The following is a 13,504-nucleotide window of genomic DNA, read 5'->3' as shown; positions in this document are numbered from 1 at the left end:
AGTAAAGCAGATACCTTGTCACCACAGAGCCAGTCCTCCCCTAGCGGCTGTTCATTTTTTTTTTAATTACTTTATTTTATTTTACAATACTGTATTGGTTTTGCCATACGTTGACATGAATCCACCTGTAAAATGGTAAAGGAAGCAGTGTGTCTCCTGGCCCCTCCCCCACTGTAAGCCTTTTCTGCCCCTTGGTCTCTCTCCAGGGATCCTAGCCTTCCTACCTCTAAGGAAAATGTGACCTCTTTGTTTTGTTCTCTCCCTTTCTCAACCAATCAAATTGCTTAACCCTTTATATTGGGAAAGATAGCCCATGTACAGAAAAGAAGGTCACAAACAGAACTGTGTGATGATTTATCATAAGGCAAACACTGATGTCAGATGATGAAATGCATTGTCAGTCATCTCAAAGCCCCGCCCTCCAATCCAGATTTTCGGAGTAATCATAGTAAACTCATAGTTTAACCATAAGTATCCATCCCTACTCACAATAGAGTAGGTTGTCTGGTTTGGACCTTTATGTAAATGGAATCATGCAGTAGGACCCTTTTGTGCTTGACTTGGTGGTTCCCTTGACCCATTGTTTACTATATGCTTCCATGCTTTTGTTTATTTTGTTTATTCTTCCATGCTTTTACAAGTTTCTCTAGTTTTTCTAACTCTTCTATTGTATGTAAATACCACAATTTATGTATTCATTCTACTGCTGATGAGCATCTGGGTTATTTCCCGCTTTGGACTGTTTCAGGACTGTTGCAGTGAACATTTTGCACCTTTCTCTTGGTGGTGTGCATGCATTTCTGCAGAGCGTGTACACACAACTGGCATTGTGAGGTCATGCTGTGTCTATGCTCATCTCCTGTAGATACTGCCAGTTTCTCAAATTAACTGTGCCAATTTGCACCACGCCAGCAATGCGTGTTTCCCCAGTTCTTCACATCCTTGGCCTTTGAAATATTATTAGAATTTGTACAATAGACATTCTGGTGTATGTATAGAAATACCTCATGGTAGAATTTGACTTTTCTTGATGACTGATGAGGTTGAGCACTTGTTCACGTGATTATTTGCCATTTGGACATTCTCTTTTGCTAAATACCAGTTCTCTTGCCCGTTTTATGATGAGTTGTGTGTCTTTTTCTTTTTCTAGTTATATTCTAGTTATGGGCTCTTTTTTCATGTATTGTAAATCTATTCTCCCATTCTGTCTTATATCTTAGACCTCATTGATATTTTTTGAGAAACTGTTCTTAATAGTTACAGGACTACTCAAGTATTCTTAATCTAATATTCTCATTTCTAGTGTCAATTTTAACTAGCATTTTATGAGAATTTTTCTCTTTCATCTAAATTTTTTAATGTTTGGCATGTTCAGTGTTATGCCCAAGGTCCCAATCCCCAGAACTGAGAGAACAAGACATCCACAGCAATGCAAACGCATAAAGGGAATTTTATTGCTAGCTCGAGCCAGGACCCAAGTTTCATCCAATGCAATGGAGTGGAACAAGGGCCCAGAGCCCTGAATTACAGCAGTATTTATAAGGTTAAGACAAAGACAGGGAGTTGACAGGGGCGGATTGGTTGCAAGGGTTCCTTAGCATCTGCTAATTGGCTAGATTTTCGTGGACGCGGGCTTTCTCAGGGGGGTTTTCATCCCCGTCCTGATAGGCTTAGACCTGGCTACAGGGAGTATACTGATTGGTCGAGTTCTGTTGCCGGCGGAGGATGATCTCAGCTCCTCCTTGGGAATAAATTCAGCCCCTCTGTAAAGGAGACTTAGGCCTACCCTGGCCCCCTGAAGCCTGTCGTGGCTCCTGCTTGGTCCTAACATTCAGTTGCTCAGTCGTGTCCGATTCTTTGTGACCCCATGCTCCAGGGTCCTCTGTCCATGGGATTTTCCAGGCAAGAGTACTGGAGTTGGTTGCCATTTCCTCCTCCAGGGGATCTTCCTGACCCAAGGGTCAAACCCACGTCTCCTGCTTCTCCTTCACTGCAGGTGAATTCTTTATTGCTTGAGCCATCAGGGAAATATTTTAGCAGAAAATTATTCATATTTTCTTCTTAACTGTTTAATACCTAAAGGATGTATTGTATTGGCCTATTCCTTAGTCCAACATAGCTATTTGTGCTTTCTGTCTTTTCTTTTTGATGATATTCACCAGAATTTATGAATTTTAAAGCTTTTCAGGAATGACTTTGTTGTCTGCTTGTGTTCTGTCTTACTTCTATTCTAATCTTTTCTTTTTCCCCCCTTCTACTTTCTTTGCATTTATTTGCCATCCTTTGTTTCCCCTAAATTTTTTATGTGGATGCTTATACCTCATTGATATTTAGCTTTTCATATTTTCTGATACTCACATTTAAAGACATATGTTTCCTCTCAAGTATGACCAGAGCTGTATCTCTCAAGTTTCAATGAGTTCTATTTTGATTATTATTCATTTCAATGTATTTTCCATTGTGATAGAGTTTTTTCTAGCTGTCTTTTTCTTTCATTCCTTTTTTTTTTTTTAATGTAATTTAATTTCTCTGTTGTCACGGACAATACTCTATGTGATTTCAGTCCTTTGAAAGTTGCTTTTTGGCCAAGCATGTGGTCAGCATTTATAATAGTTTGTGTATGGTTGAAAAGAAGGTGTTTTCATTTCAGTGTGCCAACCATGTTGTTTAAATTCTCTGTATTCATAGTGATTTTTATTTGTTTATCCTACTGTATTCTGAGAGATATTATATTAAAATCTCCCACTATGATTGTGGATTTTTTTAACTCTATTTTATTTTGCTTTATATGTTTTAAGGCTAAATTTGGAGAAGTTAGGTTTAGTATATTATTTTACAAATTTAGAATTAGTACATCTTTTTGGTAGATTGAAACATTGAACATTTTGAGCTGTTCTCCTTTACCTCTATTAACTTTTCCGCCTTAAAGTTTTCCTTTGATATTCATACAGTTTGGCTGATGTTTTATGGTACATCTGTTTTCCATACTTTGTGTCAGCATTTTTTATCTCCATGTTTTATGTGTCTTTTATGACATATGATTAGGTCTCTTAGCTAATTTTTTTTTTATCCAAGTAGATGATCATTGCTTTTAATTGAAGAATAGTTTGTGTTAAATTTCTATCCTAATAAGTGCTGTCTTCTTATCTAACCATTTCTGTGTTTCTTTTCCCCTTCTTGCTTCTCTTGGATTACTGTGTATCACTTCATGCTTTTCTTTCTGCTTATCCATTTGTTGTACCTGATGGATTCATTTTCCATCTTTCCCCACCCTGCCCTGGGTCCCAAGGAAGGTCACGTTTATGGATGACATCAAAGAGCTTCCTTGCTTTCTAACTTCGGGTTGGTTTTGCTCAGTGGAAGAAACCATTAAGAAATTGAACAGTGGGAAGAATATGGAATTGGGATGTTTATTCCCCTTCTCTCCTGCCGGGTGGCATGGTTCCTCTCTTGCAGTGCAATCCACTGCATGTGGTAAGTGTTACCTGACCTCTTTATGTAATCCTATGGGAATTTCAAGCTCAGAAAACTGCACAAATGCTGATGCTTTGGCTACTGTTATTGCTGTGAGTGACAAACTGTCCTTTGTCTCTGACCCAGGAGTTTTGTGTCTTCTGCCAGCACCCTTGAAACTATAGCAGGATAATTTGTCAGCTTGCAAGCTGAGTGAAAACTCGGAGAGATCTTGACACAATAGAGTTCTGCACTAGCACACAATGGAGTTCTCCACTAGCTCCTTTTGTTATATTTTGTTTTGTCTTGTTTAAACTTGGTCACATCTTTATAAGGAGCTCCTTTATTAAACTCTCTTCAAATTACCCAGCTTGAATGTGCCATCTGTTTTCTGCTTTATTAACGTGAGAATAATGCACATTTTTAGTATTCTTTTAGTGATTGTATCAGAGATTACAGCATAAATAGATAATAATTTAATTTTAACCGTCTTTCCAAACAATGCAAGGATATCAAACACTTTTATATGAAATGCCGAGAATAAGCAAATCTGTAGAGATAGACAGTAGATTAGTGGTTACATAGGACCACTTGGGTTGGGGTAAAATGGAAAATAATTGCTAATGGGTGTGAGATTCTTCAGGGTGTGATAAAAATGTTCTAGAATTAATTGTAATGTTGGTTGTACAAATCTGTGCATATATTGATAGCTATTGAACTGTACATTTTAAGTGGTGAATTGTGTGGTATGTGACCTGTATTTCAACATAGTTGGACACTCCCTTGTGGTCTAGTGGCGAGGATTCAGCAGTCCCAACATAGTTGTTATATACGATCTTTTATGACTGGCTTCATTCACTTAGCATACATTTTCAAGGTTCATACATGTTGTAGCATTTATATATACAGTTTATCCGTTCATCACTTGATGGATATTTGGATTTTTTCCACTTTTTGAATTGCATATAGTGCCACAGTGAATATGTGCCTACAAGTTTTTGTGTGGACATATGTTTTCAATTCTCTTTGAAATTGCAAAGCTATTTGGTAACTCGATGTTTAATCATTTAAGGAACTGCCAGAATATTTTCCAAAGTGTCTACACCAGCAGTATACAAAGGTTCCAGTTTCTCCTCATTTTGGCTAACACTTGTTATTTTCTGTCTTTTGAGTATAGCCATTCCAGTGGGTGCCATGTGGTATCTCATTATGGTTTTGATTTGCACTCCCCAAATGGCTAATAGTGTTGAACATCTTTTCATCCACCAACTGACCATTTATATATCTTCTTTGGAGATATGTCTATTCAGATCCCCTCCCCATTTTTCACTTGGTTCATTTGTCTTTTTTTTTTTTCAGTTGGTTCATTTCGTCCATTGAGGGTTTTCTTTTCACTTCTGATGATTTTTTAAATCACAATGTAAGCTTAGATAAAGTCCAGTTTTTTTTTGACATGTGCTATTGATATCATATCTAAGAAAGCTGATGTCACGAATGTATACTCCTCTATTTTCTTCTCAGTTTTAGAGTTTTAGCTCTTAACGTTTAACTCCATAATGCATTTTTATATATCATGTGAAAAGAGAATCCAACTTCATTTTTTTACATGTATATATTCAATTGTCCCAGCATTATTTATTGAAAAGACTTTTGTTTCCATTGCATTATTTTGGCATCATTGTGAAAAATCAGTTGTCCACTAATATGAGGATTTACTTCTTGACTTCCAATTCTGTTCCATTGAGCTATATTTTTCGTATGCCTGTTATACTCTTTTTATTATTGTAAATTTTTAGTTAGTTTTGAAATTGGGAATTGTGAGTCCTCCACTTTGTCCTTTCTTTAAAGTTTGTTTAAGGTATTCTGTATCCCCTTAATTTCCTCTTGAATTTTAAGATCAGTTTGTCAGTTTCTGTAAAGGAGCCAACTGAGATTTTGATAGGGATTTCACTTAAGCTTTGGTTCAGTTAAGAGGAGAATATTGCCCTTTTAAAAATATTAAGTCTTCTAATCTATGAACATGAGATATCTTTCCCTTTATTTAGGTCTTCTTTAGTTTCTTTCATCAATGTTTTGTGGTTTTCAGATTATAAATGTTATACTACTTTTTAAAAATTTATTACTAAGTACTTTATCTTTTTTGATGCTAATACAAATGGAATTATTTTCTTAAATTCATTTTTGCATTATTTATTTTTACTGTATATAAATTAAATTGATTTTTTGTATATTGATTCTGTATCCTGCAACCTTGCCGAACTGACTTATTAGTTCTAATAGGTTTGAGGATGCATTTTTCTTTCCCCTCAGGATTTTTCATATGCAATATCAGGTCATTTGCAGATAGAGACAATTTTAGTTCTTCATTTCTAATCTGGATACCTTTTAGTTTATTTTGCCTTCTTTATTCTTTTTTTTCTTTTTGTCTAATTGCCCTGGCTAGAGCCTGTAGTACAATATTGAATAAAAGTGGTGAGAACAGATATCCTTGTCTGGATTCTAATCATAGGGGGAGCAATTCAATCTTTCAGCCTTAAGTATGCTGTTAGCTATGTGTTTTCATAGATGACTTTTATCAAGTTAAAAAAGTAAACTTCTATTCCTAGTTTTGAATGTTTTACTATGAAGAAGTATAGGATTTTGTTAAATGATCTTTTCTGCTCAGCTTCCTATTTGAAGGATTTTTTGCTGCACAGAGAATTCCTACTTGGCACTACTTTCTTTCAACACTTTGAATATATTCTTCCATTGCTCTGACTGAATTGTTTATATTGAGAAATCAACTCAGTCTAATTGTCATTTATTTTGAAAGTAATTTGAACCCTATTTACCCCCCTTATTCTGAAGGTTTCCCTTTCCTTTAATATTCTGCCATTTGATTGTGTTGCACCTAGGTGAGAATTTCTTTTTATCCTTCTTGCAGTTTGTAAGTGCTCTTGAATCTGCTACATAATATTTTTTGTCATCTTAGAAATGTTTTCAGCCGTTATCTCTTCAAATAGTGCTCCTCCCCCTTTCCCTCCTTTCTTGGATTCTAATTATGTATATCTTAGACCTTATCACTGTGCCCTCCTTGCCTATTGGCATTTCTCATGTATTACCAAATTTTTATTTTTTCATACTTTCTGCTCAGTATTTTTTTCCTGACATATCTTTCTTCAGCTGAGTCCAAGATATTAATAAATCCATTCATTCATACATAAATTCATGTGAAAGTATCCTATTTTTAGTATCTAAATCCCTGTTAAAATTCAGTCTTCTTGTTTATCTCCTTGAAAGTAATAGGTGTTATTTTAAAGTGTCTGATAACGCCAGTCTTTGAACCCCTCATGTGTCTATTTGCTATTCTTATTATATTTGATTCCCATCTTTTTGTCTCTTTAAACTCTTGGTTATTTATTTTTGTTTACCTGACATTGATTTGCAAAGGAACTATTAGAAATAAGCAGAGGCCTAAACATGACACTAGCTTCCTTCCCAAAGGGTTATAATTGCTTCTCCCTGCTTCTGGAAGCACTGCTGCTGCTGCTGCTGGTAAGTCGCTTCAGTCGTGTCCGACTCTGTGCGACCCCGTAGACGGCAGCCCACCAGGCTCCCCCATCCCTGGGATTCTCCAGGCAAGAACACTGGAGTAGGTTGCCATTCCCTTCTCCAATGCATGAAAGTGAAAAGTGAAAGTGAAGTCGCTCAGTTGTGTCTGACCCTCAGCGACCCCATAGACTGCAGCCTTCCAGGTTCCTCCATCCATGGGATTTTCCAGGCAAGAGTACTGGAGTGGGGTGCCATTGCCTTCTCCGCTGGAAGCACTAGGACTCTGAAATTATCTCATCTGGTGATGACTCAAAGCTGAGCGCCAGGTCATTTAAAGATTTACTACTCTTGATTTGCCACTACTGCTAGAGTACATCCTTTTGGTGACCCATCCCAAATCAAAGAGTGTTTCCAGGATTCCTTTTTCTACTTTAATAGTGCTGTATTATCATAACCCTCACAAGACTATAAAAAAAATTGCTCAGTCTTTCAGCCGTCCTCTAAAACTGATGAATGAAATTTCATCATCAAATCTTAACCTATGCTATATCTTATTCTCTAAAACAGGACTATTGTAGACCACCCTCACCCTTCACCCCCACTTATAGCCAGCTATGCTAACAAAGCAGTTAATAGTTGTGGGAAAAGCTTAAGCATCTTCTCTGTGATCTAGGAGACATACATTTATCCCGTGACTTTTAGAAAATAAAGTGTACCCCTGAATAATAGAAAGTATAGGAGAATAATAAAACATTTTAAGTTCTTCTAAGACAGGAGGGTGCTGCCATGACCAGCCAGTGCAGAAACCTGTTTTCCAGGAGCACATCTATTGGAGATCCTGTTATCTTCTGTTATGTGGCCCTCTCCCATGAGTGTGCTGTGCTTAGTGGCTCAGTTTTGTCCAACTCTTTACAACCCCATGGACTGTAGCCCTCCAGGCTCTTCTGTCCATAGGGATTCTCCAGGCAAGAATACTGGAGTGGATTGCCATGCTCTCCTCCAGGGGATCTTCTCAACCCTGGGATCGAACCCAGGTCTCCTGCATTGCAGGCAAATTCTTTACTATCTGAAAGAATAGTAAATAGTAAAGGGAAGTCCAAGAATACTGGAGCGGGCAGCCTGTCCCTTCTCCAGGGGATCTTCCTGACCCAGGAATCCAACTCGGGTCTCTTGTATTGCTTTCTTTACTAGCTGAGCTACCAGGGAAGCCCCTGTCATGAATAACCATTTTAAATAATCTTTGTGCCTTATTAAAAATGATATTTCCAGGAGCCATAATTGACTTGCCAAACTACCTGCACTTCTTGTGAATTTATTCATTTATCTCCTACCACTGCCTTCAGATGCAACAACAACCTGATTTATGTAAAAATGTTGATGTGCTTATAAGTTCCTATAATGCCCCAGTTAAGTCCCATTCCTAAAAATGTTTCAGCACATTTGTAATATCCCTGCCTGTGTTGCTGATGCTTTTGCAGGCAGAAAAATGGGGCTGCAGAGCTACCAGTCTGATGCTCTTATGAACTGCATGCTATATGATATCATTTTCTAAGTGAAAAAGAAAAGCACTACAATACTCCAGGGAGCATACTTTATTCTCCAGTCCTAGAAGCATGACGTTTAGTGAGGACCTACCAGTGCACCTGTGTGTGCCTGCCTTCATTAGCTCGAAAATATGCATGCTCTCAAACTCCTGAGCTCCAGATGGCTCACAGAGATTCTGCCACCAACTTTATCTATGAAAGTTGTTTAAAACATTTTATATTTCAAGTCTTATTACTTTCAGCGGTTTCGTATGGTTCCCTTCTTGTTAATTTTTTTAATAACTAATTTACTTTAATTGGAGGATAATTACTTTACAAAATTGTGATGGTTTTTGCCATACATCAACAGAAATCAGCCCTGAGCCCTTCTTGTTATTTTTTTAAAAAATATAAACAAATTAGTGTGTGTGTGTTAGTCGCTCAGTCACGTCCAACTCTTTGTGACCCCATCGACTGTAGCCCCCCAGGCTCCTCTGTCCATGAAATTCTCCAGGCAAGAATACTGGCGTGGGTTGCCATGCCCTTCTCCAGGGGAGCTTCAGGGATTGAACCCAACTCTCCTGCATTGCAGGCAGAATCTTTACCATCTGAGCCACTTATAAGCGCATTGGGTATGTCCTATTTAAATAACAATACCAGAAAAGCCAAAGGCTAGCCTTTGAATGACTGTCTTAAGTGAGCATCAAGATTAGATTGTTAAAGGAAGGAAGGAAGGGAGAAGGGAGAGAGGGAAGGAAGGGCAAAAAAGATTGAGATAGTGTAAAGATAAAGTAAAAATGGAAATTCACTTAAGAAGCATTCTAGAGAAACTGAAATCTCAGGTATCAGTTTTTAAACCAGCAAAGTATTGTGGGCTTAGGCCTAAGGAAATCTGACAGTATACCCTAAAGAAAGGCTTCTTTCTCTAAAGATGCTTTTTTTGCTCATATTCTAAGAAACTTAAAATTTCTCAAGAAAATCAGACTCTACCTGTAAAGTTCAAAGGCTTTGTAAGAAAGGTCAATGTCACTTTTATCCACTCACAGCAAGTGTACAGATTCCAAAAGTCTGCGTTCTCTATATGAATACTACCCATGCATGGTTGGAGCTTATTTCCCTTTCCTTATGTTCACCATTGACTTTGACTTCCTTCTGTATATTTTGGTTTTTGCTGTTCTTTTTATTGTTTTGCTGTGTGTGTTCTGGCCACCTCATACAGTTTTTGGAATGAACCTAGTGATGTGTAGATAAATAATAATAATAATTAACAGTTTATTATGGTTACTATGCACTCCACAGTGTTGTGAGGGGCCAAAAGGCCTGCAGAGTAGGTATGAACAGAACTCAGAGAAGTGTTCTTTGTTAAAGCTGTTTTGACTAATTTTCCATTTTATTGGGCTTCCCTGCTGACTCAGACAGTAAAGAATCTGCCTGCAATGCAGGAGACCCTGGTTTGATCCTTGGATCAGGAAGATCCCCTGGAGATGGCTACCCACTCCAGTATTCTTGCCTGGAGAATCCCATGGACAGAGGAGCCTGGCAGTTTACTGTCCACCCAGCCAATATGTCTTGGGGAATCTGTCTTTTAATGGACACTTGAATATCAAAGGAATAGGGGGAGGTTGCTGCTGCTGCTAAGTCGCTTCAGTCGTGTCCGACTCTGTGCGACCCCATAGACGGCAGCCCACCAGGCTCCTCTGTCCCTGGGATTCTCCAGGCAAGAACACTGAAGTGGGTTGCCATTTCCTTCTCCAATGCATGAAAGTGAAAAGTGAAAGGGAAGTCGCTCAGTCGTGTCAGACTCTTAGCGACCCCATGGACCACAGCCCACCAGGCTCCTCCATCCATGGGATTTTCCAGACAAGAGTACTGGAGTGGGGGGCCATTGCCTTCTCCAGGGGATCTTCTTGACCCAGAGATCAAACACCCATCTCCTGCATTGGCAGGTAGATTCTTTGCTGCTGAGCCACCAGTGAAGCCCAGGTAATATATTACCAGATACATAATTTTATAGGACAACCATAAAGATTTTCTTTTGGCTTAAATCTCATCTTTGACTCTGAGCTGCTGTTTTGCCAAATATCATATACTCAATTGAGTTCATCAGTTTTTAATTGAGTGATTTCTCTTTGCCTTGTGAGGATTCATAAGTTCTGCTCAGAATTTGGTTGAGAGTTCTATCCACTTCTCTCAGCATAGCCTCCAGCCTCATCATAAGATAATCCTTAATTGCAGAGATCTGTGACGGGCATTTCCATCCCTAACTTTAAGATCCATAAGAATATTCGTGAACCTCTTCTGCAAATTCTTTAGAAAATGAGGAAGATAGGAGAGGTGTATCATTCTGTAGCTTCTCTTGGATTTGAGGTACCGTCTCTTGTGGGTTTTTTGTTGTCTTTGTTTCTCTTTTTTTGGCTGCTGAGGGACGGGATCTTAGTTCCCTGATCAGGGACCCAAGCCTTGCCCCCGTGCAGTGGATGCGCAGAGTCCTAACCACTAGACCACCAGGGAATTCCTTCCAGGTGTCATCTCCTAATACACACCTGTATTAAGAAAGGAAGTCTCTCTTCCCGTTTTAGAGATTGGCCCACCTGGCTGTGAGAACCCAAGTTTGTCAAGTATCTGAATCTTTTCCCCTTCTCATTCTGATTCCATACAGCTACCTGGTTAGATTGTGATGAGGGGTCAGTTTGTTTGACAGGTAAGACTTTCAGCATAAATAAGAAATTGTTTATTCTGGTTTTATACATCTGTGTTAAGGGTGCTGTTAGCAAGTATAATATGCATTAACCTAATCAATTCCCCAGGTCATTTCTGAGTCTTTAAAGTAAAGGACGTACTCTGGGCTGAGGTGAATTCAGGTTGTTGGCTCCGTGATGCAGGGACTGTGTTTATCTTGCTAATCACCCGGTAATTTAAAGTGTCTGGTCCTCCATTGGTGTTTGATATATGTTAATAAATAAAAATTTTATCTTCTCAGGTTTATTAAGAAGCTTCTAGCTACTGAATTGGACTCTCTCCTGGTGACATCAATTATACCACACAAGATTTCTTTTGAAATTCTTGGTAAGCCGTATTATTCTCATTTTATATATATAAAAACCAAGACTTAGTTAAATGACTTTCCTATTGTCACAAAACTAACAGAATGACTTTGGAACCTAGGTGTAAAGAATTCCAAAGCCCATACCCTTTCCATTGCATCACAGTGGCTTTAGGAATAAATCAATGGGAGATCTCAGCTAGCTAGAGTTATCAGGTAAAGCATCTTAGAAAAGGTTTAATTTGAACTAGGTTTTCATGATATCAGCAACATGGTATCAGCCAAGGTGAAGTCATAAGATACTGCATGTTACATTGAGGAAATATTAGGTAATAAAATTCAGATTCAGTGTATAAGAAATAAGTTATAGGATGATAGACAATGAATCAAGAAAAGTATGATGGATAATTAAATTCTTGAATAGCAGACTGAGGAATTTGGACATTCTTTATAAATATTCTTAGACTTCCCTGATAGCTCTGTTGGTAAAGAATCTGCCTACAATGCAGGAGACCTGGGTTTGATTCCTGGTCAGGGAGATCCCCTGGAGAAGGGAATAGCAACCCACTCCAGTATTCCTGCCTGGAGAATCCTGTGGACAGAGGAGCCTGATGGGCTACAGTCCATGAGTTCACAAAGAGTCAGACACAACTAAGCAACTAACACAACACTATAATTTTCTTGCCTGGGAAATCCCATGGACAGAGGAGCCTGGCAGGCTACAGTCCATGGGGTCGCAAAGAGCTGGACACAATTGAGTACAACAAAAAGACTAAAAAAGATAGCAGTAAATGTTTATTGGGCTTCCCTGGTGGCTCAGGCAGTAATGAATCTGTCTGAAATGCAGGAGCCGCTCGCCAATACAGGGTACCCAGGTTTGATCCCTGGTTGGGAAGACCCCTGGAGAAGGAATGGCAGCCTACTCCTATATTCTTGCCTGGAGAATCCCATGCGTAGAGAAGCCTGGTGGGCTCTACAGCCCATGGGGTCACAAAGAGTTGGACAAGACTGAGCGGCCAACTAAATAAATTGGAAACAAATGAAGATTTTTAAAGGTGATATGAAACATGATTAAAGCCATGCTTTAGAGTGATGATTCAACTTGACATGTTCCTCAGCTGGAAGCAAGGAAAGTAGTTAAAATGTTACTGAAAGTAGTGCAAGTAATGATAGGAAAGGTGGAACAGTAAGGGAGGAAGCAATTAATTCAAAGAGATCTGAGCCTCAAGGCAACATGGATAGGAGAATGAGGTACTAACAGAAAAGAGAAATTATTTTATCCAAATGTAGAAGACTAGTGCTGCTTTTGAACTGTGGTGTTGGAGAAGACTCTTGAGAGTCCCTTGGACTGCAAGGAGATCGAACCAGTCCATTCTAAAGGAGATCAGTCCTGGGTGTTCTCTGGAAAGAATGATGCTAAAGCTGAAACTCCAGTACTATGGCCACCTCATGTGAAGAGTTGACTCATTGGAAAAGACCCTGATGCTGGGAGGGATTGGGGGCAGGAGGAGAAGGGGACGACAGAGGATGAGATGGCTGGATGGCATCACCGACTCGATGGACTGAGTTTGAGTGAACTCCAGGAGTTGGTGGTGATGGACAGGGAGGCCTGCTGCTGCTGCGGCTGCTGCTAAGGCCTGGCGTGCTGCAATTCATGGGGTCGCAGAGAGTCGGACACGACTGAACAACTGAACTGAACTAAACTGAGTGCTTCCCAGGTGGCTCAGTGTAAAGAATCTGCCTGCCAATGCAGGAGACAGGGGTTCGATGCCTGGCCTAGGAAGATCCTCTGGAGAAGGAAATGGCAACCCACTCCAGTATTCTTGCCTGGAAAATCCCATGGACAGAGGTGGGCTACAGTCCATGGGGTCACAAAGAGTTGGATGTGACTGATCACAGAGAGTAGCAAAGAAGACCAGCAGGAGGTTAGAATGTGAGACTATAGCTTGAGAAA

General features: G+C 39.2%; 1 long non-coding RNA gene across 3 annotated transcripts in view; it reads left to right on the top strand.

The window, feature by feature from the left end:
• LOC121818711 (uncharacterized) overlaps positions 1-13,504 on the top strand; it is a 95,050-nt gene that overhangs the window by 2,681 nt on the left and 78,865 nt on the right. For all 3 annotated transcript variants that reach the window (XR_009599603.1, XR_006058770.2, XR_006058771.2), the window contains exon 2: positions 11,488-11,573. This is a non-coding gene — a long non-coding RNA (uncharacterized LOC121818711). The remainder of the gene's footprint in view (positions 1-11,487; positions 11,574-13,504) is intronic.

Source organism: Ovis aries, chromosome 2 (assembly GCF_016772045.2).
Source record: "Ovis aries strain OAR_USU_Benz2616 breed Rambouillet chromosome 2, ARS-UI_Ramb_v3.0, whole genome shotgun sequence".
NCBI lineage: Eukaryota > Metazoa > Chordata > Mammalia > Artiodactyla > Bovidae > Ovis > Ovis aries.
This window is presented reverse-complemented; position numbering and strand designations above follow the sequence as displayed.